This window comes from Phyllobates terribilis, unplaced genomic scaffold (genome assembly GCF_046119375.1).
Source record: "Phyllobates terribilis strain yellow unplaced genomic scaffold, ASM4611937v1 Scaffold_170__1_contigs__length_4071412, whole genome shotgun sequence".
Classification (NCBI taxonomy): Eukaryota; Metazoa; Chordata; class Amphibia; order Anura; family Dendrobatidae; genus Phyllobates; species Phyllobates terribilis.
Genome location: NW_027362930.1, coordinates 584029 through 609627, shown reverse-complemented (window position 1 = coordinate 609627; position 25599 = coordinate 584029). Strand labels below are relative to the sequence as shown.

Below are 25599 nucleotides of genomic sequence, written 5' to 3'. Positions count from 1 at the left end.
CACACACACCATCTATTTAGCAAATGCCCTTGTTATCAACAGCAGCCTTTTAAACTCACCTGAGCTAACAGGTATGTGCGCTGGTTACTCTGCTGCGCTTAAAATTTCTTTTTTGGTTTGCTACAATGCCTTTTCTGAAACGTTGTCTCCCTCTGCTGGAACACTGACTTCTTTCATTTAATGCCTGCAGACTATAAAAGAGAACCCAACCCAAAAAGTTTGGTTGATTAGTCTGTGGCATTCTGTTAAACTGTTGCTTATGGCGGTCTCTGTGAGCTTCTCAGCGACATTCAGCCAGCCAGGTATCCTGCCTGCAGTAGATGGAATGTGGCAATGGAACGCTGGCTGCGCGTGTCATAATAGGCTCTGAGCCTTTATATACCTGTGCACAGCAGCAGCCACCTTCAGTCTGCTGCTGGACAGCCAGCAGCAGCAGCAGGAGAGGTATGTAATCAGGAGCCCTCCTGCTAAGGGTAGACAGCTGCTCGTTCCACCCCACCCCCCGCCTTAATTGGTTCTCCTCCCTTCCAACGGTGTTGAGGCGGGTGGGAACAGCAGGGGGTGAAGGTGCTGTGTTTAAAGAGGTGGAGTTATGCAGATCTAAAACGCGTGGATTGCAGCAGCAGCAAGCCGAAAAGTGCAGGCATGTAAGGGATCTAGAGGTTGACAACATGTCTTCTTAACGGGAGTCCAGGAGCTCATCTCCACAAATGGACTTTTCAGGATCCTTGGGTGGCTCCGTAGTTTGAAACCAATTCTGGTTATCGCTTCTCGGCCTTTTGGCTAAGATCAAGTGTAGTATCTGTTCTTATCAGTTTAATATCTGATACGTCCCCTATCTGGGGACCATATATTAAATGGATTTTTAGAACAGGGAGATGGAAAAAGAGCTTGCTCTGTCCACTCCACGCATTGACCTGGTATTGCAGTATCTCCAGGACCGGTGCACCCCTTCTTTAATGCAGTTTCTAAAATCAGAAAGAATTGAATTCAATGTTTTTTGTTCATTTTGCTTGTTTGTCGGATTTTGGGATGGACTCTTTGGCTTTGCTTTTCTTCTCCTCATTGGATTTTTCATGTTCAAAGTTGCAGAAGCCAGATTACAAGCTCATTTTGGTTCAACTTCAGCAACTGTGCATTGCATTGCCATGTAATGTGATGCAATGCTATCTTTCTAGCTCTCCCTTTTTACTTCCTTTTGGATAAACAGACATATTAGGCAAGCATTTTGGAGCTTTCACCTAAATAACTACAGGTGGTGAGATAAGCTGCACAATATAATTGACCTTTCAGTATATTGTTGCACACACACCATCTATTTAGCAAATGCCCTTGTTATCAACAGCAGCCTTTTAAACTCACCTGAGCTAACAGGTATGAGCGCTGGTTACTCTGCTGCGCTTAAAATTTCTTTTTTGGTTTGCTACAATGCCTTTTCTGAAACGTTGTCTCCCTCTGCTGGAACACTGACTTCTTTCATTTAATGCCTGCAGACTATAAAAGAGAACCCAACCCAAAAAGTTTGGTTGATTAGTCTGTGGCATTCTGTTAAACTGTTGCTTATGGCGGTCTCTGTGAGCTTCTCAGCGACATTCAGCCAGCCAGGTATCCTGCCTGCAGTAGATGGAATGTGGCAATGGAACGCTGGCTGCGCGTGTCATAATAGGCTCTGAGCCTTTATATACCTGTGCACAGCAGCAGCCACCTTCAGTCTGCTGCTGGACAGCCAGCAGCAGCAGCAGCAGGAGAGGTATGTAATCAGGAGCCCTCCTGCTAAGGTTAGACAGCTGCTCGTTCCACCCCACCCCCCGCCTTAATTGGTTCTCCTCCCTTCCAACGGTGTTGAGGCGGGTGGGAACAGCAGGGGGTGAAGGTGCTGTGTTTAAAGAGGTGGAGTTATGCAGATCTAAAACGCGTGGATTGCAGCAGCAGCAAGCCGAAAAGTGCAGGCATGTAAGGGATCTAGAGGTTGACAACATGTCTTCTTAACGGGAGTCCAGGAGCTCATCTCCACAAATGGACTTTTCAGGATCCTTGGGTGGCTCCGTAGTTTGAAACCAATTCTGGTTATCGCTTCTCGGCCTTTTGGCTAAGATCAAGTGTAGTATCTGTTCTTATCAGTTTAATATCTGATACGTCCCCTATCTGGGGACCATATATTAAATGGATTTTTAGAACAGGGAGATGGAAAAAGAGCTTGCTCTGTCCACTCCACGCATTGACCTGGTATTGCAGTATCTCCAGGACCGGTGCACCCCTTCTTTAATGCAGTTTCTAAAATCAGAAAGAATTGAATTCAATGTTTTTTGTTCATTTTGCTTGTTTGTCAGATTTTGGGATGGACTCTTTGGCTTTGCTTTTCTTCTCCTCATTGGATTTTTCATGTTCAAAGTTGCAGAAGCCAGATTACAAGCTCATTTTGGTTCAACTTCAGCAACTGTGCATTGCATTGCCATGTAATGTGATGCAATGCTATCTTTCTAGCTCTCCCTTTTTACTTCCTTTTGGATAAACAGACATATTAGGCAAGCATTTTGGAGCTTTCACCTAAATAACTACAGGTGGTGAGATAAGCTGCACAATATAATTGACCTTTCAGTATATTGTTGCACACACACCATCTATTTAGCAAATGCCCTTGTTATCAACAGCAGCCTTTTAAACTCACCTGAGCTAACAGGTATGTGCGCTGGTTACTCTGCTGCGCTTAAAATTTCTTTTTTGGTTTGCTACAATGCCTTTTCTGAAACGTTGTCTCCTTCTGCTGGAACACTGACTTCTTTCATTTAATGCCTGCAGACTATAAAAGAGAACCCAACCCAAAAAGTTTGGTTGATTAGTCTGTGGCATTCTGTTAAACTGTTGCTTATGGCGGTCTCTGTGAGCTTCTCAGCGACATTCAGCCAGCCAGGTATCCTGCCTGCAGTAGATGGAATGTGGCAATGGAACGCTGGCTGCGCGTGTCATAATAGGCTCTGAGCCTTTATATACCTGTGCACAGCAGCAGCCACCTTCAGTCTGCTGCTGGACAGCCAGCAGCAGCAGCAGCAGGAGAGGTATGTAATCAGGAGCCCTCCTGCTAAGGGTAGACAGCTGCTCGTTCCACCCCACCCCCCGCCTTAATTGGTTCTCCTCCCTTCCAACGGTGTTGAGGCGGGTGGGAACAGCAGGGGGTGAAGGTGCTGTGTTTAAAGAGGTGGAGTTATGCAGATCTAAAACGCGTGGATTGCAGCAGCAGCAAGCCGAAAAGTGCAGGCATGTAAGGGATCTAGAGGTTGACAACATGTCTTCTTAACGGGAGTCCAGGAGCTCATCTCCACAAATGGACTTTTCAGGATCCTTGGGTGGCTCCGTAGTTTGAAACCAATTCTGGTTATCGCTTCTCGGCCTTTTGGCTAAGATCAAGTGTAGTATCTGTTCTTATCAGTTTAATATCTGATACGTCCCCTATCTGGGGACCATATATTAAATGGATTTTTAGAACAGGGAGATGGAAAAAGAGCTTGCTCTGTCCACTCCACGCATTGACCTGGTATTGCAGTATCTCCAGGACCGGTGCACCCCTTCTTTAATGCAGTTTCTAAAATCAGAAAGAATTGAATTCAATGTTTTTTGTTCATTTTGCTTGTTTGTCGGATTTTGGGATGGACTCTTTGGCTTTGCTTTTCTTCTCCTCATTGGATTTTTCATGTTCAAAGTTGCAGAAGCCAGATTACAAGCTCATTTTGGTTCAACTTCAGCAACTGTGCATTGCATTGCCATGTAATGTGATGCAATGCTATCTTTCTAGCTCTCCCTTTTTACTTCCTTTTGGATAAACAGACATATTAGGCAAGCATTTTGGAGCTTTCACCTAAATAACTACAGGTGGTGAGATAAGCTGCACAATATAATTGACCTTTCAGTATATTGTTGCACACACACCATCTATTTAGCAAATGCCCTTGTTATCAACAGCAGCCTTTTAAACTCACCTGAGCTAACAGGTATGTGCGCTGGTTACTCTGCTGCGCTTAAAATTTCTTTTTTGGTTTGCTACAATGCCTTTTCTGAAACGTTGTCTCCCTCTGCTGGAACACTGACTTCTTTCATTTAATGCCTGCAGACTATAAAAGAGAACCCAACCCAAAAAGTTTGGTTGATTAGTCTGTGGCATTCTGTTAAACTGTTGCTTATGGCGGTCTCTGTGAGCTTCTCAGCGACATTCAGCCAGCCAGGTATCCTGCCTGCAGTAGATGGAATGTGGCAATGGAACGCTGGCTGCGCGTGTCATAATAGGCTCTGAGCCTTTATATACCTGTGCACAGCAGCAGCCACCTTCAGTCTGCTGCTGGACAGCCAGCAGCAGCAGCAGCAGGAGAGGTATGTAATCAGGAGCCCTCCTGCTAAGGGTAGACAGCTGCTCGTTCCACCCCACCCCCCGCCTTAATTGGTTCTCCTCCCTTCCAACGGTGTTGAGGCGGGTGGGAACAGCAGGGGGTGAAGGTGCTGTGTTTAAAGAGGTGGAGTTATGCAGATCTAAAACGCGTGGATTGCAGCAGCAGCAAGCCGAAAAGTGCAGGCATGTAAGGGATCTAGAGGTTGACAACATGTCTTCTTAACGGGAGTCCAGGAGCTCATCTCCACAAATGGACTTTTCAGGATCCTTGGGTGGCTCCGTAGTTTGAAACCAATTCTGGTTATCGCTTCTCGGCCTTTTGGCTAAGATCAAGTGTAGTATCTGTTCTTATCAGTTTAATATCTGATACGTCCCCTATCTGGGGACCATATATTAAATGGATTTTTAGAACAGGGAGATGGAAAAAGAGCTTGCTCTGTCCACTCCACGCATTGACCTGGTATTGCAGTATCTCCAGGACCGGTGCACCCCTTCTTTAATGCAGTTTCTAAAATCAGAAAGAATTGAATTCAGTGTTTTTTGTTCATTTTGCTTCTTTGTCGGATTTTGGGATGGACTCTTTGGCTTTGCTTTTCTTCTCCTCATTGGATTTTTCATGTTCAAAGTTGCAGAAGCCAGATTACAAGCTCATTTTGGTTCAACTTCAGCAACTGTGCATTGCATTGCCATGTAATGTGATGCAATGCTATCTTTCTAGCTCTCCCTTTTTACTTCCTTTTGGATAAACAGACATATTAGGCAAGCATTTAGGAGCTTTCACCTAAATAACTACAGGTGGTGAGATAAGCTGCACAATATAATTGACCTTTCAGTATATTGTTGCACACACACCATCTATTTAGCAAATGCCCTTGTTATCAACAGCAGCCTTTTAAACTCACCTGAGCTAACAGGTATGTGCGCTGGTTACTCTGCTGCGCTTAAAATTTCTTTTTTGGTTTGCTACAATGCCTTTTCTGAAACGTTGTCTCCCTCTGCTGGAACACTGACTTCTTTCATTTAATGCCTGCAGACTATAAAAGAGAACCCAACCCAAAAAGTTTGGTTGATTAGTCTGTGGCATTCTGTTAACTGTTGCTTATGGCGGTTTCTGTGAGCTTCTCAGCGACATTCAGCCAGCCAGGTATCCTGCCTGCAGTAGATGGAATGTGGCAATGGAACGCTGGCTGCGCGTGTCATAATAGGCTCTGAGCCTTTATATACCTGTGCACAGCAGCAGCCACCTTCAGTCTGCTGCTGGACAGCCAGCAGCAGCAGCAGCAGGAGAGGTATGTAATCAGGAGCCCTCCTGCTAAGGGTAGACAGCTGCTCGTTCCACCCCACCCCCCGCCTTAATTGGTTCTCCTCCCTTCCAACGGTGTTGAGGCGGGTGGGAACAGCAGGGGGTGAAGGTGCTGTGTTTAAAGAGGTGGAGTTATGCAGATCTAAAACGCGTGGATTGCAGCAGCAGCAAGCCGAAAAGTGCAGGCATGTAAGGGATCTAGAGGTTGACAACATGTCTTCTTAACGGGAGTCCAGGAGCTCATCTCCACAAATGGACTTTTCAGGATCCTTGGGTGGCTCCGTAGTTTGAAACCAATTCTGGTTATCGCTTCTCGGCCTTTTGGCACGATCCTTGTGATTGGTGTCAGGAGGCAGGTTCGTGATCACTGGAATTCTTTCTCGGCCTTTTCCGATTGGAACTGCTGCTATTGGGAAGGAAGGAAGGTGTTTCTCGTACCTTTCGGCGTGGAAGGAATTCTGGATCGTGGAGGAGGATTTCTTCAGGACTGGAGTTCTGGACGCTGCTGAACAGAAGGGATCGAGTCTGGTGCTGTTATTTTTGGACGTCATCAGGCTTTCTTTTGAATTTTCTCTGTGTGGAAATGGAGATGAATTTGGATCAGGACGATGCCTACATGAAGGACACCATCCGGTTTGTGGTGAGTGTGGAATTTAGGCAAGTTAAAAACTTGGACTTTTTGTACAGGAAAGTCTTTACTCCTATCTTGCATATCAGCAAGGATGAGTACTTTTGTGTTCAGTCATTTTCTAACAGAGGAGTACACGATGTGACTTTGAGAGGTGCTGGTGTATGTGAGAGGGTTTTTTCCAGTTTTAGATATGCTGCAGCCTGTGAGCATAGTGAGGTATTGGAAGGAATTTCAGCCACGCCTCGCTTTCAATTTGATCAAAGGATGCTAACAATACATATGTATAACCCTTTCATATCTGATGAGCAAGTGACTTCATACTTAAGAAGGTTTTGCTCCGTATTAATTATGAAAAAACGTTGTACGACTGGTTTTGGGGCCTGGAACGGCAAGAGACTGTATCAGGTCGTTTTTAAAAAGGACCCGTCAGTGGAGGGGGGTGTCTTAAGACCCCCACCAGTCGTGTTCATAAATAGAGATAGAGGCTTTTTGTTTTTTTCTAATATGCCACCATATTGTAAACGATGTCGGAAATATGGCCATATGGATGAAAATTGCGCCCCTTGTGAAGTATGTTCTGGCCCGGTTCATCAGGCGAGAGAGTGCCCAATGCAAGCCAGGCAAACATCTGAGGCTGATGCTGAAGATAAACAAGGGGATGGTGGGCAGATGGAGGATGGAGGATCAGAAAGTTCTTCTAATGTGGTGCAGGAAGTAGAGGTTCTGGCACCTCTAAGTAATAGAGAAAAAAGAGAAGAGAGGAAGAAAGCTGAAGAAAAGAAGAAAGAAGAAAGGAAGAAGGAAGAAAAGAAGAAGGAAGTAAAGAAGAAGGAAGAAAAGAAGAAGGAAGACAAGAAGAAGGAAGACAAGAAGAAAGAAGATAAAAAGAAAGAAGGAGAGAGGAAAGAAGATGGAAGAGAGGAAGGAACATTGGAAGAGGAAAAGGAGGGGCAACAAGGTATTGTGGATACAGTTGCTGCTCTGGCGGTATTATCAGAGATGTCGTCAGGGATTCCTTGTGCCCAGGAAAATATGGACTTAAGTTCAAAATCTTTGAAAAGGAGTACATGGGAAGAAGAGCAACAGGAGATCATGGAGGACTTGGGTGGGAAAAAATCTCGTGGTGACGCGTCTTCTTTGTTTGGGGATGTATCTCCCTCAAGTTCTTCTGATCAAGAATCCTTAATTGTGGATGTGAAATCACCTTTGGTAGATGAGGGCGGAGGGATTAGCCCTGGGCCTATTACTAGAAGATGATTACTGTTGTATCCCTGAATGTTCAGGGGTTGAACAATTTATACAAACGCACTGCATTATATGATTTTTTGAATAATGAGAAATGCGATTTTATTTTTTTACAAGAATGTAATTTAGAAAGGAAAATGAGCTATGAATATTTACGTGGAATATGGAAGGGTAACATGGTTTTTTCTGGTGGGAATGAATTGAAAAGTGATGGGGTGGGTTTTTTGTGCTCTAGTGAGTGGGAGGTGGTGAAGTATGAGGAAATTTACCCTGGTCGTATTCTATGTGTAGAAGTAATGAGGGAGGGTAAAAGGGTGCGTTGTTTTAATATTTATGCTCATACTGAGAAAAATCAAAGATTACATTTATTCGAGATTTTACAGCTTTTTTTATCAGGTGCGGATCCGATTTTAATTGGTGGGGATTTTAACTGCCAGTTAAATAATGTACGGGATGGGTCGGTAACCTGCCTTAAGAACATAATTTCTGCCTTCAGTTTAAAGGATGCATGGGCTATGGATGGTAGTAAAAAAGAATTTGAAGTTACGTGGTCAAACAGAGGTTTTACGTCTAGGATTGATCACTTTTTTATGTCTGATTCTTTTAAATGTTCCTCTTTTAAGACAAGTATTAATCCTTTTTCGGATCATAAGTTATTGGGATGCACTTTAGCAATAGACCCTTGCGGTAAGAAAAAACCTTCGCATTGGAAACTGAATGTTTCTTTATTACAGGGGGAGAATTTTAAAGAAGACTTTAAGGTTTTTTATAATGAATTAAAACTTAACAAAAAGGGTTTTAAGTGTATTTTAGACTGGTGGGATTTTATGAAGGGTAAGATCAGAACCTTCTTTGTTAAATTGGGAAAGAGGAAAGCGTATGAGAAAAGGCAGTTTTATGATGCGTTAAATGCTAATTTGCAGTGTTATTATTATTTTCAAAACAATGGAGTTAATATGGACAGCAGTATTAGTGAGGTAAAGGAGAAAATTCAGAATGCACTAAAAGAGAAGGGAAAAGAAATCATCTTCAACTCTAGGGTAAAGGTCCTGGATGAGGATGAGAAATGCACTAAGTTTTTCTTTAAAAAAATATGTGGAAAAAAGGATTTTATTGAGGTCTTAGAGGGTGAGGTGAGCCCAGAAGGGAAAGCATTGCAGGCCAAAATATTTTATGATGATCTGTTTTCTCGAAAAAAGATTGATGAATCATTGAAAAACCATTTTTTAGAGGTTCTGGATAAAGCTCTTAGTGAGGAAGAAAAATTACTTTTATCTAGGGAGTTTACTAAGGAGGAGATATTTAATACTATTTGCACTTTACAAAATCAGAAGACACCAGGTGTGGATGGCCTCCCTGTGGAGTTTTACAGGGTTGTGTGGGATATTATAGGGGAAGATTTTTATGAGTTGTTTTCAGAAGTGGAGTCCTCTTTTAATATTCCCAAGTCATGGGCAGAAGGCCTTATTGTTTTATTATATAAAAAAGGAGGAAAAGAACTGATTAAAAATTGGAGGCCTATTACGCTGCTAAATACAGACTATAAAGTATATGCAAAACTATTGGCCAATAGATTAAAGAGTGTGATAGGGTCGGTTATTGAGGTGGATCAGTCTTGTGCAGTCCCGAATCGTAAGATTACCGACACGCTAATCTTACTGAGAGATATAATATGGGATGTGGCTGATAGGAAGCAGGACTTGGCCCTTGTTTCCCTTGATTTTGAGAAGGCATATGATAGGGTTGCTCATGAGTTTTTATTTGCCGTTTTAAAAAAAATAGGATGTCCTGGTGTTTTTATTGAACGTATTAAATGTCTGTATAAGTTATGTTTTAGTAAGATTTCTATTAATGGTTTTTTATCGGAAAATATTAATATTAATTGTGGGGTTAAGCAGGGGTGCCCCCTGTCGCCTATACTTTTCATTTGTGCAATAGAACCCCTTTTAACTGCTTTTAGGAAAGATAAAGTTATTAATGGCTTTTTTATTCCTGGCAGTAGGAATGACCAAGTGAAGGTTTTAGCTTATATGGATGATGTGTCAGTTTTAGTGCGGGACATTAAGAGTCTTCATAGAGTTTTAAGGACAGTTGTGTGGTTTGGTGGAGCATCTGGTTTTAAAATAAATTTAGAAAAATCAGGTGTTTTAACTATGGGTAAATTTCTTTTAAATTCGGATTGCATGCTGATGAGAGTAATGGAAATTAAAGTTTTAGGGGTATTTTTTACAGAGACATGTGGGAATGTGAGGAATTGGGAGTCCCTGCTTGAAAGGGTAAGGAAAAAGATTGATTTTTGGAACTTGAGAAGTTTAACAATGGAAGGCAAAATCTTGATAATAAAGCAGGTCTTACTTCCGATAATTTTATACATTTCAACTGTTTTTATACCTCCTATTAATGTAATGAAAAAGATAATTAAGTTATGTTTTAATTTCCTATGGAAGTCAAAAATGGAAAGGGTAAAAAGGGAAGAGTTGTACAAAATTAAAGGGAAAGGAGGGAAAGGCTTCCCAGACATCAGAACCTTCATTTATGCCAAGTATTTAGCTAATTGCATATGCACTTTATTAGGACCAGTTTCTAGGCTGAAAACCTTTTTAACATACAATTTGGGTTTTTTTATTAGGAAATACAAATGGTTACAAATGCATTTGGATCGGCCATATAAGTTTATGCCATCTGGGAATTATATTATTTTAGAAAGAATTCTGAGGGATTTTAAATTAATGAATATGGATCTTAAAATACTTGGAAATCATAAGAACATTTTAAAAGTCTTAGAAAGCAGGGTGATAGCTAGTCCGGTAGAGCGATTTTCCGATAATGTTGTAGATAAAATTTGGATTAATGCAAATTTTAAGTGTTTGACTAATGAACACAAGGACTTAATATGGTGTAGTATTAAAGACTGTCTGCCAACTCGAGATTTCCAATATAGAAGAGGATTGGTACGGTTTGAAAAATGCCCAAGACGTAAATGTGCTGCTAGCGAAACAGCTATGCACATTTTTTGGAACTGTTGTTATGCGCAATTAGTATGGAGAAAGATTAGTAATTTAGTTAAAGCTCTAAGTGGTGTTAATTTTCTAGATTTTAATAGGATTTTTTACGGGTTGGGTGTCAAGGATGAAGTGTTCAAGGTTGTATGGATAATTTTATCTTGTGTGAAAATGGCGCTTTGGAAAACTCGGAATATTTTGATTTTTAAACATAAGGAAGTATCGGTACAAGAATGTATTAAGTTATGCCTAAGTTATATGTTTTTATATTTCTGGAGAGATAAGGTGTTGTTTGGTGATAAAAAAGCTAATGAAATTTGGAAGCAAAAAGATTGGAATGTACTTACCTTGTGATGTTCTTGTTGCACCATATGTACCCCCCTGTAAAAAATGGAAATTCTAAAGTTAAAACGAAAATAAACTGGAATATGGAAAATAATATAAGCTGTAAATTTACAACAACAAAAAAAGGGAAAAAAAAAAAAAAGATCCAGTTTGCTATCTACAATGAGGAAACTTTTAAGTTTGAAACCATTTTAACATGATGACTTGTGATGGTGGACTTAAAGATCTGAGTAGAAAAGAAAAAAAAAAAAAAAAAAAAAAAAAATCTGTTCTTATCAGTTTAATATCTGATACGTCCCCTATCTGGGGACCATATATTAAATGGATTTTTAGAACAGGGAGATGGAAAAAGAGCTTGCTCTGTCCACTCCACGCATTGACCTGGTATTGCAGTATCTCCAGGACCGGTGCACCCCTTCTTTAATGCAGTTTCTAAAATCAGAAAGAATTGAATTCAATGTTTTTTGTTCATTTTGCTTCTTTGTCGGATTTTGGGATGGACTCTTTGGCTTTGCTTTTCTTCTCCTCATTGGATTTTTCATGTTCAAAGTTGCAGAAGCCAGATTACAAGCTCATTTTGGTTCAACTTCAGCAACTGTGCATTGCATTGCCATGTAATGTGATGCAATGCTATCTTTCTAGCTCTCCCTTTTTACTTCCTTTTGGATAAACAGACATATTAGGCAAGCATTTTGGAGCTTTCACCTAAATAACTACAGGTGGTGAGATAAGCTGCACAATATAATTGACCTTTCAGTATATTGTTGCACACACACCATCTATTTAGCAAATGCCCTTGTTATCAACAGCAGCCTTTTAAACTCACCTGAGCTAACAGGTATGTGCGCTGGTTACTCTGCTGCGCTTAAAATTTCTTTTTTGGTTTGCTACAATGCCTTTTCTGAAACGTTGTCTCCTTCTGCTGGAACACTGACTTCTTTCATTTAATGCCTGCAGACTATAAAAGAGAACCCAACCCAAAAAGTTTGGTTGATTAGTCTGTGGCATTCTGTTAAACTGTTGCTTATGGCGGTCTCTGTGAGCTTCTCAGCGACATTCAGCCAGCCAGGTATCCTGCCTGCAGTAGATGGAATGTGGCAATGGAACGCTGGCTGCGCGTGTCATAATAGGCTCTGAGCCTTTATATACCTGTGCACAGCAGCAGCCACCTTCAGTCTGCTGCTGGACAGCCAGCAGCAGCAGCAGCAGGAGAGGTATGTAATCAGGAGCCCTCCTGCTAAGGGTAGACAGCTGCTCGTTCCACCCCACCCCCCGCCTTAATTGGTTCTCCTCCCTTCCAACGGTGTTGAGGCGGGTGGGAACAGCAGGGGGTGAAGGTGCTGTGTTTAAAGAGGTGGAGTTATGCAGATCTAAAACGCGTGGATTGCAGCAGCAGCAAGCCGAAAAGTGCAGGCATGTAAGGGATCTAGAGGTTGACAACATGTCTTCTTAACGGGAGTCCAGGAGCTCATCTCCACAAATGGACTTTTCAGGATCCTTGGGTGGCTCCGTAGTTTGAAACCAATTCTGGTTATCGCTTCTCGGCCTTTTGGCTAAGATCAAGTGTAGTATCTGTTCTTATCAGTTTAATATCTGATACGTCCCCTATCTGGGGACCATATATTAAATGGATTTTTAGAACAGGGAGATGGAAAAAGAGCTTGCTCTGTCCACTCCACGCATTGACCTGGTATTGCAGTATCTCCAGGACCGGTGCACCCCTTCTTTAATGCAGTTTCTAAAATCAGAAAGAATTGAATTCAATGTTTTTTGTTCATTTTGCTTCTTTGTCGGATTTTGGGATGGACTCTTTGGCTTTGCTTTTCTTCTCCTCATTGGATTTTTCATGTTCAAAGTTGCAGAAGCCAGATTACAAGCTCATTTTGGTTCAACTTCAGCAACTGTGCATTGCATTGCCATGTAATGTGATGCAATGCTATCTTTCTAGCTCTCCCTTTTTACTTCCTTTTGGATAAACAGACATATTAGGCAAGCATTTAGGAGCTTTCACCTAAATAACTACAGGTGGTGAGATAAGCTGCACAATATAATTGACCTTTCAGTATATTGTTGCACACACACCATCTATTTAGCAAATGCCCTTGTTATCAACAGCAGCCTTTTAAACTCACCTGAGCTAACAGGTATGTGCGCTGGTTACTCTGCTGCGCTTAAAATTTCTTTTTTGGTTTGCTACAATGCCTTTTCTGAAACGTTGTCTCCCTCTGCTGGAACACTGACTTCTTTCATTTAATGCCTGCAGACTATAAAAGAGAACCCAACCCAAAAAGTTTGGTTGATTAGTCTGTGGCATTCTGTTAACTGTTGCTTATGGCGGTTTCTGTGAGCTTCTCAGCGACATTCAGCCAGCCAGGTATCCTGCCTGCAGTAGATGGAATGTGGCAATGGAACGCTGGCTGCGCGTGTCATAATAGGCTCTGAGCCTTTATATACCTGTGCACAGCAGCAGCCACCTTCAGTCTGCTGCTGGACAGCCAGCAGCAGCAGCAGCAGGAGAGGTATGTAATCAGGAGCCCTCCTGCTAAGGGTAGACAGCTGCTCGTTCCACCCCACCCCCCGCCTTAATTGGTTCTCCTCCCTTCCAACGGTGTTGAGGCGGGTGGGAACAGCAGGGGGTGAAGGTGCTGTGTTTAAAGAGGTGGAGTTATGCAGATCTAAAACGCGTGGATTGCAGCAGCAGCAAGCCGAAAAGTGCAGGCATGTAAGGGATCTAGAGGTTGACAACATGTCTTCTTAACGGGAGTCCAGGAGCTCATCTCCACAAATGGACTTTTCAGGATCCTTGGGTGGCTCCGTAGTTTGAAACCAATTCTGGTTATCGCTTCTCGGCCTTTTGGCACGATCCTTGTGATTGGTGTCAGGAGGCAGGTTCGTGATCACTGGAATTCTTTCTCGGCCTTTTCCGATTGGAACTGCTGCTATTGGGAAGGAAGGAAGGTGTTTCTCGTACCTTTCGGCGTGGAAGGAATTCTGGATCGTGGAGGAGGATTTCTTCAGGACTGGAGTTCTGGACGCTGCTGAACAGAAGGGATCGAGTCTGGTGCTGTTATTTTTGGACGTCATCGGGCTTTCTTTTGAATTTTCTCTGTGTGGAAATGGAGATGAATTTGGATCAGGACGATGCCTACATGAAGGACACCATCCGGTTTGTGGTGAGTGTGGAATTTAGGCAAGTTAAAAACTTGGACTTTTTGTACAGGAAAGTCTTTACTCCTATCTTGCATATCAGCAAGGATGAGTACTTTTGTGTTCAGTCATTTTCTAACAGAGGAGTACACGATGTGACTTTGAGAGGTGCTGGTGTATGTGAGAGGGTTTTTTCCAGTTTTAGATATGCTGCAGCCTGTGAGCATAGTGAGGTATTGGAAGGAATTTCAGCCACGCCTCGCTTTCAATTTGATCAAAGGATGCTAACAATACATATGTATAACCCTTTCATATCTGATGAGCAAGTGACTTCATACTTAAGAAGGTTTTGCTCCGTATTAATTATGAAAAAACGTTGTACGACTGGTTTTGGGGCCTGGAACGGCAAGAGACTGTATCAGGTCGTTTTTAAAAAGGACCCGTCAGTGGAGGGGGGTGTCTTAAGACCCCCACCAGTCGTGTTCATAAATAGAGATAGAGGCTTTTTGTTTTTTTCTAATATGCCACCATATTGTAAACGATGTCGGAAATATGGCCATATGGATGAAAATTGCGCCCCTTGTGAAGTATGTTCTGGCCCGGTTCATCAGGCGAGAGAGTGCCCAATGCAAGCCAGGCAAACATCTGAGGCTGATGCTGAAGATAAACAAGGGGATGGTGGGCAGATGGAGGATGGAGGATCAGAAAGTTCTTCTAATGTGGTGCAGGAAGTAGAGGTTCTGGCACCTCTAAGTAATAGAGAAAAAAGAGAAGAGAGGAAGAAAGCTGAAGAAAAGAAGAAAGAAGAAAGGAAGAAGGAAGAAAAGAAGAAGGAAGTAAAGAAGAAGGAAGAAAAGAAGAAGGAAGACAAGAAGAAGGAAGACAAGAAGAAAGAAGATAAAAAGAAAGAAGGAGAGAGGAAAGAAGATGGAAGAGAGGAAGGAACATTGGAAGAGGAAAAGGAGGGGCAACAAGGTATTGTGGATACAGTTGCTGCTCTGGCGGTATTATCAGAGATGTCGTCAGGGATTCCTTGTGCCCAGGAAAATATGGACTTAAGTTCAAAATCTTTGAAAAGGAGTACATGGGAAGAAGAGCAACAGGAGATCATGGAGGACTTGGGTGGGAAAAAATCTCGTGGTGACGCGTCTTCTTTGTTTGGGGATGTATCTCCCTCAAGTTCTTCTGATCAAGAATCCTTAATTGTGGATGTGAAATCACCTTTGGTAGATGAGGGCGGAGGGATTAGCCCTGGGCCTATTACTAGAAGATGATTACTGTTGTATCCCTGAATGTTCAGGGGTTGAACAATTTATACAAACGCACTGCATTATATGATTTTTTGAATAATGAGAAATGCGATTTTATTTTTTTACAAGAATGTAATTTAGAAAGGAAAATGAGCTATGAATATTTACGTGGAATATGGAAGGGTAACATGGTTTTTTCTGGTGGGAATGAATTGAAAAGTGATGGGGTGGGTTTTTTGTGCTCTAGTGAGTGGGAGGTGGTGAAGTATGAGGAAATTTACCCTGGTCGTATTCTATGTGTAGAAGTAATGAGGGAGGGTAAAAGGGTGCGTTGTTTTAATATTTATGCTCATACTGAGAAAAATCAAAGATTACATTTATTCGAGATTTTACAGCTTTTTTTATCAGGTGCGGATCCGATTTTAATTGGTGGGGATTTTAACTGCCAGTTAAATAATGTACGGGATGGGTCGGTAACCTGCCTTAAGAACATAATTTCTGCCTTCAGTTTAAAGGATGCATGGGCTATGGATGGTAGTAAAAAAGAATTTGAAGTTACGTGGTCAAACAGAGGTTTTACGTCTAGGATTGATCACTTTTTTATGTCTGATTCTTTTAAATGTTCCTCTTTTAAGACAAGTATTAATCCTTTTTCGGATCATAAGTTATTGGGATGCACTTTAGCAATAGACCCTTGCGGTAAGAAAAAACCTTCGCATTGGAAACTGAATGTTTCTTTATTACAGGGGGAGAATTTTAAAGAAGACTTTAAGGTTTTTTATAATGAATTAAAACTTAACAAAAAGGGTTTTAAGTGTATTTTAGACTGGTGGGATTTTATGAAGGGTAAGATCAGAACCTTCTTTGTTAAATTGGGAAAGAGGAAAGCGTATGAGAAAAGGCAGTTTTATGATGCGTTAAATGCTAATTTGCAGTGTTATTATTATTTTCAAAACAATGGAGTTAATATGGACAGCAGTATTAGTGAGGTAAAGGAGAAAATTCAGAATGCACTAAAAGAGAAGGGAAAAGAAATCATCTTCAACTCTAGGGTAAAGGTCCTGGATGAGGATGAGAAATGCACTAAGTTTTTCTTTAAAAAAATATGTGGAAAAAAGGATTTTATTGAGGTCTTAGAGGGTGAGGTGAGCCCAGAAGGGAAAGCATTGCAGGCCAAAATATTTTATGATGATCTGTTTTCTCGAAAAAAGATTGATGAATCATTGAAAAACCATTTTTTAGAGGTTCTGGATAAAGCTCTTAGTGAGGAAGAAAAATTACTTTTATCTAGGGAGTTTACTAAGGAGGAGATATTTAATACTATTTGCACTTTACAAAATCAGAAGACACCAGGTGTGGATGGCCTCCCTGTGGAGTTTTACAGGGTTGTGTGGGATATTATAGGGGAAGATTTTTATGAGTTGTTTTCAGAAGTGGAGTCCTCTTTTAATATTCCCAAGTCATGGGCAGAAGGCCTTATTGTTTTATTATATAAAAAAGGAGGAAAAGAACTGATTAAAAATTGGAGGCCTATTACGCTGCTAAATACAGACTATAAAGTATATGCAAAACTATTGGCCAATAGATTAAAGAGTGTGATAGGGTCGGTTATTGAGGTGGATCAGTCTTGTGCAGTCCCGAATCGTAAGATTACCGACACGCTAATCTTACTGAGAGATATAATATGGGATGTGGCTGATAGGAAGCAGGACTTGGCCCTTGTTTCCCTTGATTTTGAGAAGGCATATGATAGGGTTGCTCATGAGTTTTTATTTGCCGTTTTAAAAAAAATAGGATGTCCTGGTGTTTTTATTGAACGTATTAAATGTCTGTATAAGTTATGTTTTAGTAAGATTTCTATTAATGGTTTTTTATCGGAAAATATTAATATTAATTGTGGGGTTAAGCAGGGGTGCCCCCTGTCGCCTATACTTTTCATTTGTGCAATAGAACCCCTTTTAACTGCTTTTAGGAAAGATAAAGTTATTAATGGCTTTTTTATTCCTGGCAGTAGGAATGACCAAGTGAAGGTTTTAGCTTATATGGATGATGTGTCAGTTTTAGTGCGGGACATTAAGAGTCTTCATAGAGTTTTAAGGACAGTTGTGTGGTTTGGTGGAGCATCTGGTTTTAAAATAAATTTAGAAAAATCAGGTGTTTTAACTATGGGTAAATTTCTTTTAAATTCGGATTGCATGCTGATGAGAGTAATGGAAATTAAAGTTTTAGGGGTATTTTTTACAGAGACATGTGGGAATGTGAGGAATTGGGAGTCCCTGCTTGAAAGGGTAAGGAAAAAGATTGATTTTTGGAACTTGAGAAGTTTAACAATGGAAGGCAAAATCTTGATAATAAAGCAGGTCTTACTTCCGATAATTTTATACATTTCAACTGTTTTTATACCTCCTATTAATGTAATGAAAAAGATAATTAAGTTATGTTTTAATTTCCTATGGAAGTCAAAAATGGAAAGGGTAAAAAGGGAAGAGTTGTACAAAATTAAAGGGAAAGGAGGGAAAGGCTTCCCAGACATCAGAACCTTCATTTATGCCAAGTATTTAGCTAATTGCATATGCACTTTATTAGGACCAGTTTCTAGGCTGAAAACCTTTTTAACATACAATTTGGGTTTTTTTATTAGGAAATACAAATGGTTACAAATGCATTTGGATCGGCCATATAAGTTTATGCCATCTGGGAATTATATTATTTTAGAAAGAATTCTGAGGGATTTTAAATTAATGAATATGGATCTTAAAATACTTGGAAATCATAAGAACATTTTAAAAGTCTTAGAAAGCAGGGTGATAGCTAGTCCGGTAGAGCGATTTTCCGATAATGTTGTAGATAAAATTTGGATTAATGCAAATTTTAAGTGTTTGACTAATGAACACAAGGACTTAATATGGTGTAGTATTAAAGACTGTCTGCCAACTCGAGATTTCCAATATAGAAGAGGATTGGTACGGTTTGAAAAATGCCCAAGACGTAAATGTGCTGCTAGCGAAACAGCTATGCACATTTTTTGGAACTGTTGTTATGCGCAATTAGTATGGAGAAAGATTAGTAATTTAGTTAAAGCTCTAAGTGGTGTTAATTTTCTAGATTTTAATAGGATTTTTTACGGGTTGGGTGTCAAGGATGAAGTGTTCAAGGTTGTATGGATAATTTTATCTTGTGTGAAAATGGCGCTTTGGAAAACTCGGAATATTTTGATTTTTAAACATAAGGAAGTATCGGTACAAGAATGTATTAAGTTATGCCTAAGTTATATGTTTTTATATTTCTGGAGAGATAAGGTGTTGTTTGGTGATAAAAAAGCTAATGAAATTTGGAAGCAAAAAGATTGGAATGTACTTACCTTGTGATGTTCTTGTTGCACCATATGTACCCCCCTGTAAAAAATGGAAATTCTAAAGTTAAAACGAAAATAAACTGGAATATGGAAAATAATATAAGCTGTAAATTTACAACAACAAAAAAAGGGAAAAAAAAAAAAAAGATCCAGTTTGCTATCTACAATGAGGAAACTTTTAAGTTTGAAACCATTTTAACATGATGACTTGTGATGGTGGACTTAAAGATCTGAGTAGAAAAGAAAAAAAAAAAAAAAAAAAAAAAAAATCTGTTCTTATCAGTTTAATATCTGATACGTCCCCTATCTGGGGACCATATATTAAATGGATTTTTAGAACAGGGAGATGGAAAAAGAGCTTGCTCTGTCCACTCCACGCATTGACCTGGTATTGCAGTATCTCCAGGACCGGTGCACCCCTTCTTTAATGCAGTTTCTAAAATCAGAAAGAATTGAATTCAATGTTTTTTGTTCATTTTGCTTCTTTGTCGGATTTTGGGATGGACTCTTTGGCTTTGCTTTTCTTCTCCTCATTGGATTTTTCATGTTCAAAGTTGCAGAAGCCAGATTACAAGCTCATTTTGGTTCAACTTCAGCAACTGTGCATTGCATTGCCATGTAATGTGATGCAATGCTATCTTTCTAGCTCTCCCTTTTTACTTCCTTTTGGATAAACAGACATATTAGGCAAGCATTTTGGAGCTTTCACCTAAATAACTACAGGTGGTGAGATAAGCTGCACAATATAATTGACCTTTCAGTATATTGTTGCACACACACCATCTATTTAGCAAATGCCCTTGTTATCAACAGCAGCCTTTTAAACTCACCTGAGCTAACAGGTATGTGCGCTGGTTACTCTGCTGCGCTTAAAATTTCTTTTTTGGTTTGCTACAATGCCTTTTCTGAAACGTTGTCTCCTTCTGCTGGAACACTGACTTCTTTCATTTAATGCCTGCAGACTATAAAAGAGAACCCAACCCAAAAAGTTTGGTTGATTAGTCTGTGGCATTCTGTTAAACTGTTGCTTATGGCGGTCTCTGTGAGCTTCTCAGCGACATTCAGCCAGCCAGGTATCCTGCCTGCAGTAGATGGAATGTGGCAATGGAACGCTGGCTGCGCGTGTCATAATAGGCTCTGAGCCTTTATATACCTGTGCACAGCAGCAGCCACCTTCAGTCTGCTGCTGGACAGCCAGCAGCAGCAGCAGGAGAGGTATGTAATCAGGAGCCCTCCTGCTAAGGGTAGACAGCTGCTCGTTCCACCCCACCCCCCGCCTTAATTGGTTCTCCTCCCTTCCAACGGTGTTGAGGCGGGTGGGAACAGCAGGGGGTGAAGGTGCTGTGTTTAAAGAGGTGGAGTTATGCAGATCTAAAACGCGTGGATTGCAGCAGCAGCAAGCCGAAAAGTGCAGGCATGTAAGGGATCTAGAGGTTGACAACATGTCTTCTTAACGGGAGTCCAGGAGCTCATCTCCACAAATGGACTTTTCAGGATCCTTGGGTGGCTCCGTAGTTTGAAACCAATTCTGGTTATCGCTTCTCGGCCTTTTGGCTAAGATCAAGTGTAGTATCTGTTCTTATCAGTTTAATATCTGATACGTCCCCTATCTGGGGACCATATATTAAATGGATTTTTAGAACAGGGAGATGGAAAAAGAGCTTGCTCTGTCCACTCCACGCATTGACCTGGTATTGCAGTATCTCCAGGACCGGTGCACCCCTTCTTTAATGCAGTTTCTAAAATCAGAAAGAATTGAATTCAATGTTTTTTGTTCATTTTGCTTGTTTGTCGGATTTTGGGATGGACTTTTTGGCTTTGCTTTTCTTCTCCTCATTGGATTTTTCATGTTCAAAGTTGCAGAAGCCAGATTACAAGCTCATTTTGGTTCAACTTCAGCAACTGTGCATTGCATTGCCATGTAATGTGATGCAATGCTATCTTTCTAGCTCTCCCTTTTTACTTCCTTTTGGATAAACAGACATATTAGGCAAGCATTTTGGAGCTTTCACCTAAATAACTACAGGTGGTGAGATAAGCTGCACAATATAATTGACCTTTCAGTATATTGTTGCACACACACCATCTATTTAGCAAATGCCCTTGTTATCAACAGCAGCCTTTTAAACTCACCTGAGCTAACAGGTATGTGCGCTGGTTACTCTGCTGCGCTTAAAATTTCTTTTTTGGTTTGCTACAATGCCTTTTCTGAAACGTTGTCTCCCTCTGCTGGAACACTGACTTCTTTCATTTAATGCCTGCAGACTATAAAAGAGAACCCAACCCAAAAAGTTTGGTTGATTAGTCTGTGGCATTCTGTTAAACTGTTGCTTATGGCGGTCTCTGTGAGCTTCTCAGCGACATTCAGCCAGCCAGGTATCCTGCCTGCAGTAGATGGAATGTGGCAATGGAACGCTGGCTGCGCGTGTCATAATAGGCTCTGAGCCTTTATATACCTGTGCACAGCAGCAGCCACCTTCAGTCTGCTGCTGGACAGCCAGCAGCAGCAGCAGCAGGAGAGGTATGTAATCAGGAGCCCTCCTGCTAAGGGTAGACAGCTGCTCGTTCCACCCCACCCCCCGCCTTAATTGGTTCTCCTCCCTTCCAACGGTGTTGAGGCGGGTGGGAACAGCAGGGGGTGAAGGTGCTGTGTTTAAAGAGGTGGAGTTATGCAGATCTAAAACGCGTGGATTGCAGCAGCAGCAAGCCGAAAAGTGCAGGCATGTAAGGGATCTAGAGGTTGACAACATGTCTTCTTAACGGGAGTCCAGGAGCTCATCTCCACAAATGGACTTTTCAGGATCCTTGGGTGGCTCCGTAGTTTGAAACCAATTCTGGTTATCGCTTCTCGGCCTTTTGGCTAAGATCAAGTGTAGTATCTGTTCTTATCAGTTTAATATCTGATACGTCCCCTATCTGGGGACCATATATTAAATGGATTTTTAGAACAGGGAGATGGAAAAAGAGCTTGCTCTGTCCACTCCACGCATTGACCTGGTATTGCAGTATCTCCAGGACCGGTGCACCCCTTCTTTAATGCAGTTTCTAAAATCAGAAAGAATTGAATTCAATGTTTTTTGTTCATTTTGCTTCTTTGTCGGATTTTGGGATGGACTCTTTGGCTTTGCTTTTCTTCTCCTCATTGGATTTTTCATGTTCAAAGTTGCAGAAGCCAGATTACAAGCTCATTTTGGTTCAACTTCAGCAACTGTGCATTGCATTGCCATGTAATGTGATGCAATGCTATCTTTCTAGCTCTCCCTTTTTACTTCCTTTTGGATAAACAGACATATTAGGCAAGCATTTAGGAGCTTTCACCTAAATAACTACAGGTGGTGAGATAAGCTGCACAATATAATTGACCTTTCAGTATATTGTTGCACACACACCATCTATTTAGCAAATGCCCTTGTTATCAACAGCAGCCTTTTAAACTCACCTGAGCTAACAGGTATGTGCGCTGGTTACTCTGCTGCGCTTAAAATTTCTTTTTTGGTTTGCTACAATGCCTTTTCTGAAACGTTGTCTCCCTCTGCTGGAACACTGACTTCTTTCATTTAATGCCTGCAGACTATAAAAGAGAACCCAACCCAAAAAGTTTGGTTGATTAGTCTGTGGCATTCTGTTAACTGTTGCTTATGGCGGTTTCTGTGAGCTTCTCAGCGACATTCAGCCAGCCAGGTATCCTGCCTGCAGTAGATGGAATGTGGCAATGGAACGCTGGCTGCGCGTGTCATAATAGGCTCTGAGCCTTTATATACCTGTGCACAGCAGCAGCCACCTTCAGTCTGCTGCTGGACAGCCAGCAGCAGCAGCAGCAGGAGAGGTATGTAATCAGGAGCCCTCCTGCTAAGGGTAGACAGCTGCTCGTTCCACCCCACCCCCCGCCTTAATTGGTTCTCCTCCCTTCCAACGGTGTTGAGGCGGGTGGGAACAGCAGGGGGTGAAGGTGCTGTGTTTAAAGAGGTGGAGTTATGCAGATCTAAAACGCGTGGATTGCAGCAGCAGCAAGCCGAAAAGTGCAGGCATGTAAGGGATCTAGAGGTTGACAACATGTCTTCTTAACGGGAGTCCAGGAGCTCATCTCCACAAATGGACTTTTCAGGATCCTTGGGTGGCTCCGTAGTTTGAAACCAATTCTGGTTATCGCTTCTCGGCCTTTTGGCACGATCCTTGTGATTGGTGTCAGGAGGCAGGTTCGTGATCACTGGAATTCTTTCTCGGCCTTTTCCGATTGGAACTGCTGCTATTGGGAAGGAAGGAAGGTGTTTCTCGTACCTTTCGGCGTGGAAGGAATTCTGGATCGTGGAGGAGGATTTCTTCAGGACTGGAGTTCTGGACGCTGCTGAACAGAAGGGATCGAGTCTGGTGCTGTTATTTTTGGACGTCATCGGGCTTTCTTTTGAATTTTCTCTGTGTGGAAATGGAGATGAATTTGGATCAGGACGATGCCTACATGAAGGACACCATCCGGTTTGTGGTGAGTGTGGAATTTAGGCAAGTTAAAAACTTGGACTTTTTGTACAGGAAAGTCTTTACTCCTATCTTGCATATCAGCAAGGATGAGTACTTTTGTGTTCAGTCATTTTCTAACAGAGGAGTACACGATGTGACTTTGAGAGGTGCTGGTGTATGTGAGAGGGTTTTTTCCAGTTTTAGATATGCTGCAGCCTGTGAGCATAGTGAGGTATTGGAAGGAATTTCAGCCACGCCTCGCTTTCAATTTGATCAAAGGATGCTAACAATACATATGTATAACCCTTTCATATCTGATGAGCAAGTGACTTCATACTTAAGAAGGTTTTGCTCCGTATTAATTATGAAAAAACGTTGTACGACTGGTTTTGGGGCCTGGAACGGCAAGAGACTGTATCAGGTCGTTTTTAAAAAGGACCCGTCAGTGGAGGGGGGTGTCTTAAGACCCCCACCAGTCGTGTTCATAAATAGAGATAGAGGCTTTTTGTTTTTTTCTAATATGCCACCATATTGTAAACGATGTCGGAAATATGGCCATATGGATGAAAATTGCGCCCCTTGTGAAGTATGTTCTGGCCCGGTTCATCAGGCGAGAGAGTGCCCAATGCAAGCCAGGCAAACATCTGAGGCTGATGCTGAAGATAAACAAGGGGATGGTGGGCAGATGGAGGATGGAGGATCAGAAAGTTCTTCTAATGTGGTGCAGGAAGTAGAGGTTCTGGCACCTCTAAGTAATAGAGAAAAAAGAGAAGAGAGGAAGAAAGCTGAAGAAAAGAAGAAAGAAGAAAGGAAGAAGGAAGAAAAGAAGAAGGAAGTAAAGAAGAAGGAAGAAAAGAAGAAGGAAGACAAGAAGAAGGAAGACAAGAAGAAAGAAGATAAAAAGAAAGAAGGAGAGAGGAAAGAAGATGGAAGAGAGGAAGGAACATTGGAAGAGGAAAAGGAGGGGCAACAAGGTATTGTGGATACAGTTGCTGCTCTGGCGGTATTATCAGAGATGTCGTCAGGGATTCCTTGTGCCCAGGAAAATATGGACTTAAGTTCAAAATCTTTGAAAAGGAGTACATGGGAAGAAGAGCAACAGGAGATCATGGAGGACTTGGGTGGGAAAAAATCTCGTGGTGACGCGTCTTCTTTGTTTGGGGATGTATCTCCCTCAAGTTCTTCTGATCAAGAATCCTTAATTGTGGATGTGAAATCACCTTTGGTAGATGAGGGCGGAGGGATTAGCCCTGGGCCTATTACTAGAAGATGATTACTGTTGTATCCCTGAATGTTCAGGGGTTGAACAATTTATACAAACGCACTGCATTATATGATTTTTTGAATAATGAGAAATGCGATTTTATTTTTTTACAAGAATGTAATTTAGAAAGGAAAATGAGCTATGAATATTTACGTGGAATATGGAAGGGTAACATGGTTTTTTCTGGTGGGAATGAATTGAAAAGTGATGGGGTGGGTTTTTTGTGCTCTAGTGAGTGGGAGGTGGTGAAGTATGAGGAAATTTACCCTGGTCGTATTCTATGTGTAGAAGTAATGAGGGAGGGTAAAAGGGTGCGTTGTTTTAATATTTATGCTCATACTGAGAAAAATCAAAGATTACATTTATTCGAGATTTTACAGCTTTTTTTATCAGGTGCGGATCCGATTTTAATTGGTGGGGATTTTAACTGCCAGTTAAATAATGTACGGGATGGGTCGGTAACCTGCCTTAAGAACATAATTTCTGCCTTCAGTTTAAAGGATGCATGGGCTATGGATGGTAGTAAAAAAGAATTTGAAGTTACGTGGTCAAACAGAGGTTTTACGTCTAGGATTGATCACTTTTTTATGTCTGATTCTTTTAAATGTTCCTCTTTTAAGACAAGTATTAATCCTTTTTCGGATCATAAGTTATTGGGATGCACTTTAGCAATAGACCCTTGCGGTAAGAAAAAACCTTCGCATTGGAAACTGAATGTTTCTTTATTACAGGGGGAGAATTTTAAAGAAGACTTTAAGGTTTTTTATAATGAATTAAAACTTAACAAAAAGGGTTTTAAGTGTATTTTAGACTGGTGGGATTTTATGAAGGGTAAGATCAGAACCTTCTTTGTTAAATTGGGAAAGAGGAAAGCGTATGAGAAAAGGCAGTTTTATGATGCGTTAAATGCTAATTTGCAGTGTTATTATTATTTTCAAAACAATGGAGTTAATATGGACAGCAGTATTAGTGAGGTAAAGGAGAAAATTCAGAATGCACTAAAAGAGAAGGGAAAAGAAATCATCTTCAACTCTAGGGTAAAGGTCCTGGATGAGGATGAGAAATGCACTAAGTTTTTCTTTAAAAAAATATGTGGAAAAAAGGATTTTATTGAGGTCTTAGAGGGTGAGGTGAGCCCAGAAGGGAAAGCATTGCAGGCCAAAATATTTTATGATGATCTGTTTTCTCGAAAAAAGATTGATGAATCATTGAAAAACCATTTTT

General features: G+C 41.2%; 7 non-coding genes and 2 pseudogenes across 7 annotated transcripts; all 9 read left to right on the top strand.

The window, feature by feature from the left end:
• Positions 1–763: 763 nt before the first annotated feature.
• On the top strand, positions 764–954 carry LOC141211927 (U2 spliceosomal RNA). Its single transcript, XR_012281749.1, has one exon. It is a non-coding gene; the product is annotated as a U2 spliceosomal RNA (small nuclear RNA).
• Positions 955–2069: 1115 nt separating this feature from the next.
• Positions 2070–2260, top strand: LOC141211926 (U2 spliceosomal RNA). The gene has a single exon (XR_012281748.1). It is a non-coding gene; the product is annotated as a U2 spliceosomal RNA (small nuclear RNA).
• Positions 2261–3375: 1115 nt separating this feature from the next.
• Positions 3376–3566, top strand: LOC141211925 (U2 spliceosomal RNA). The gene has a single exon (XR_012281747.1). It is a non-coding gene; the product is annotated as a U2 spliceosomal RNA (small nuclear RNA).
• A 1115-nt stretch (positions 3567–4681) lies between these two features.
• LOC141211923 (U2 spliceosomal RNA) lies at positions 4682–4872 on the top strand. The gene has a single exon (XR_012281745.1). It is a non-coding gene; the product is annotated as a U2 spliceosomal RNA (small nuclear RNA).
• A 6215-nt stretch (positions 4873–11087) lies between these two features.
• LOC141211773 (U2 spliceosomal RNA) lies at positions 11088–11322 on the top strand (annotated as a pseudogene).
• Positions 11323–12437: 1115 nt separating this feature from the next.
• LOC141211922 (U2 spliceosomal RNA) lies at positions 12438–12628 on the top strand. Its single transcript, XR_012281744.1, has one exon. It is a non-coding gene; the product is annotated as a U2 spliceosomal RNA (small nuclear RNA).
• Positions 12629–18843: 6215 nt separating this feature from the next.
• On the top strand, positions 18844–19078 carry LOC141211772 (U2 spliceosomal RNA; annotated as a pseudogene).
• Positions 19079–20190: 1112 nt separating this feature from the next.
• Positions 20191–20381, top strand: LOC141211921 (U2 spliceosomal RNA). The gene has a single exon (XR_012281743.1). It is a non-coding gene; the product is annotated as a U2 spliceosomal RNA (small nuclear RNA).
• Positions 20382–21496: 1115 nt separating this feature from the next.
• Positions 21497–21687, top strand: LOC141211920 (U2 spliceosomal RNA). The gene has a single exon (XR_012281742.1). It is a non-coding gene; the product is annotated as a U2 spliceosomal RNA (small nuclear RNA).
• Positions 21688–25599: the final 3912 nt, after the last annotated feature.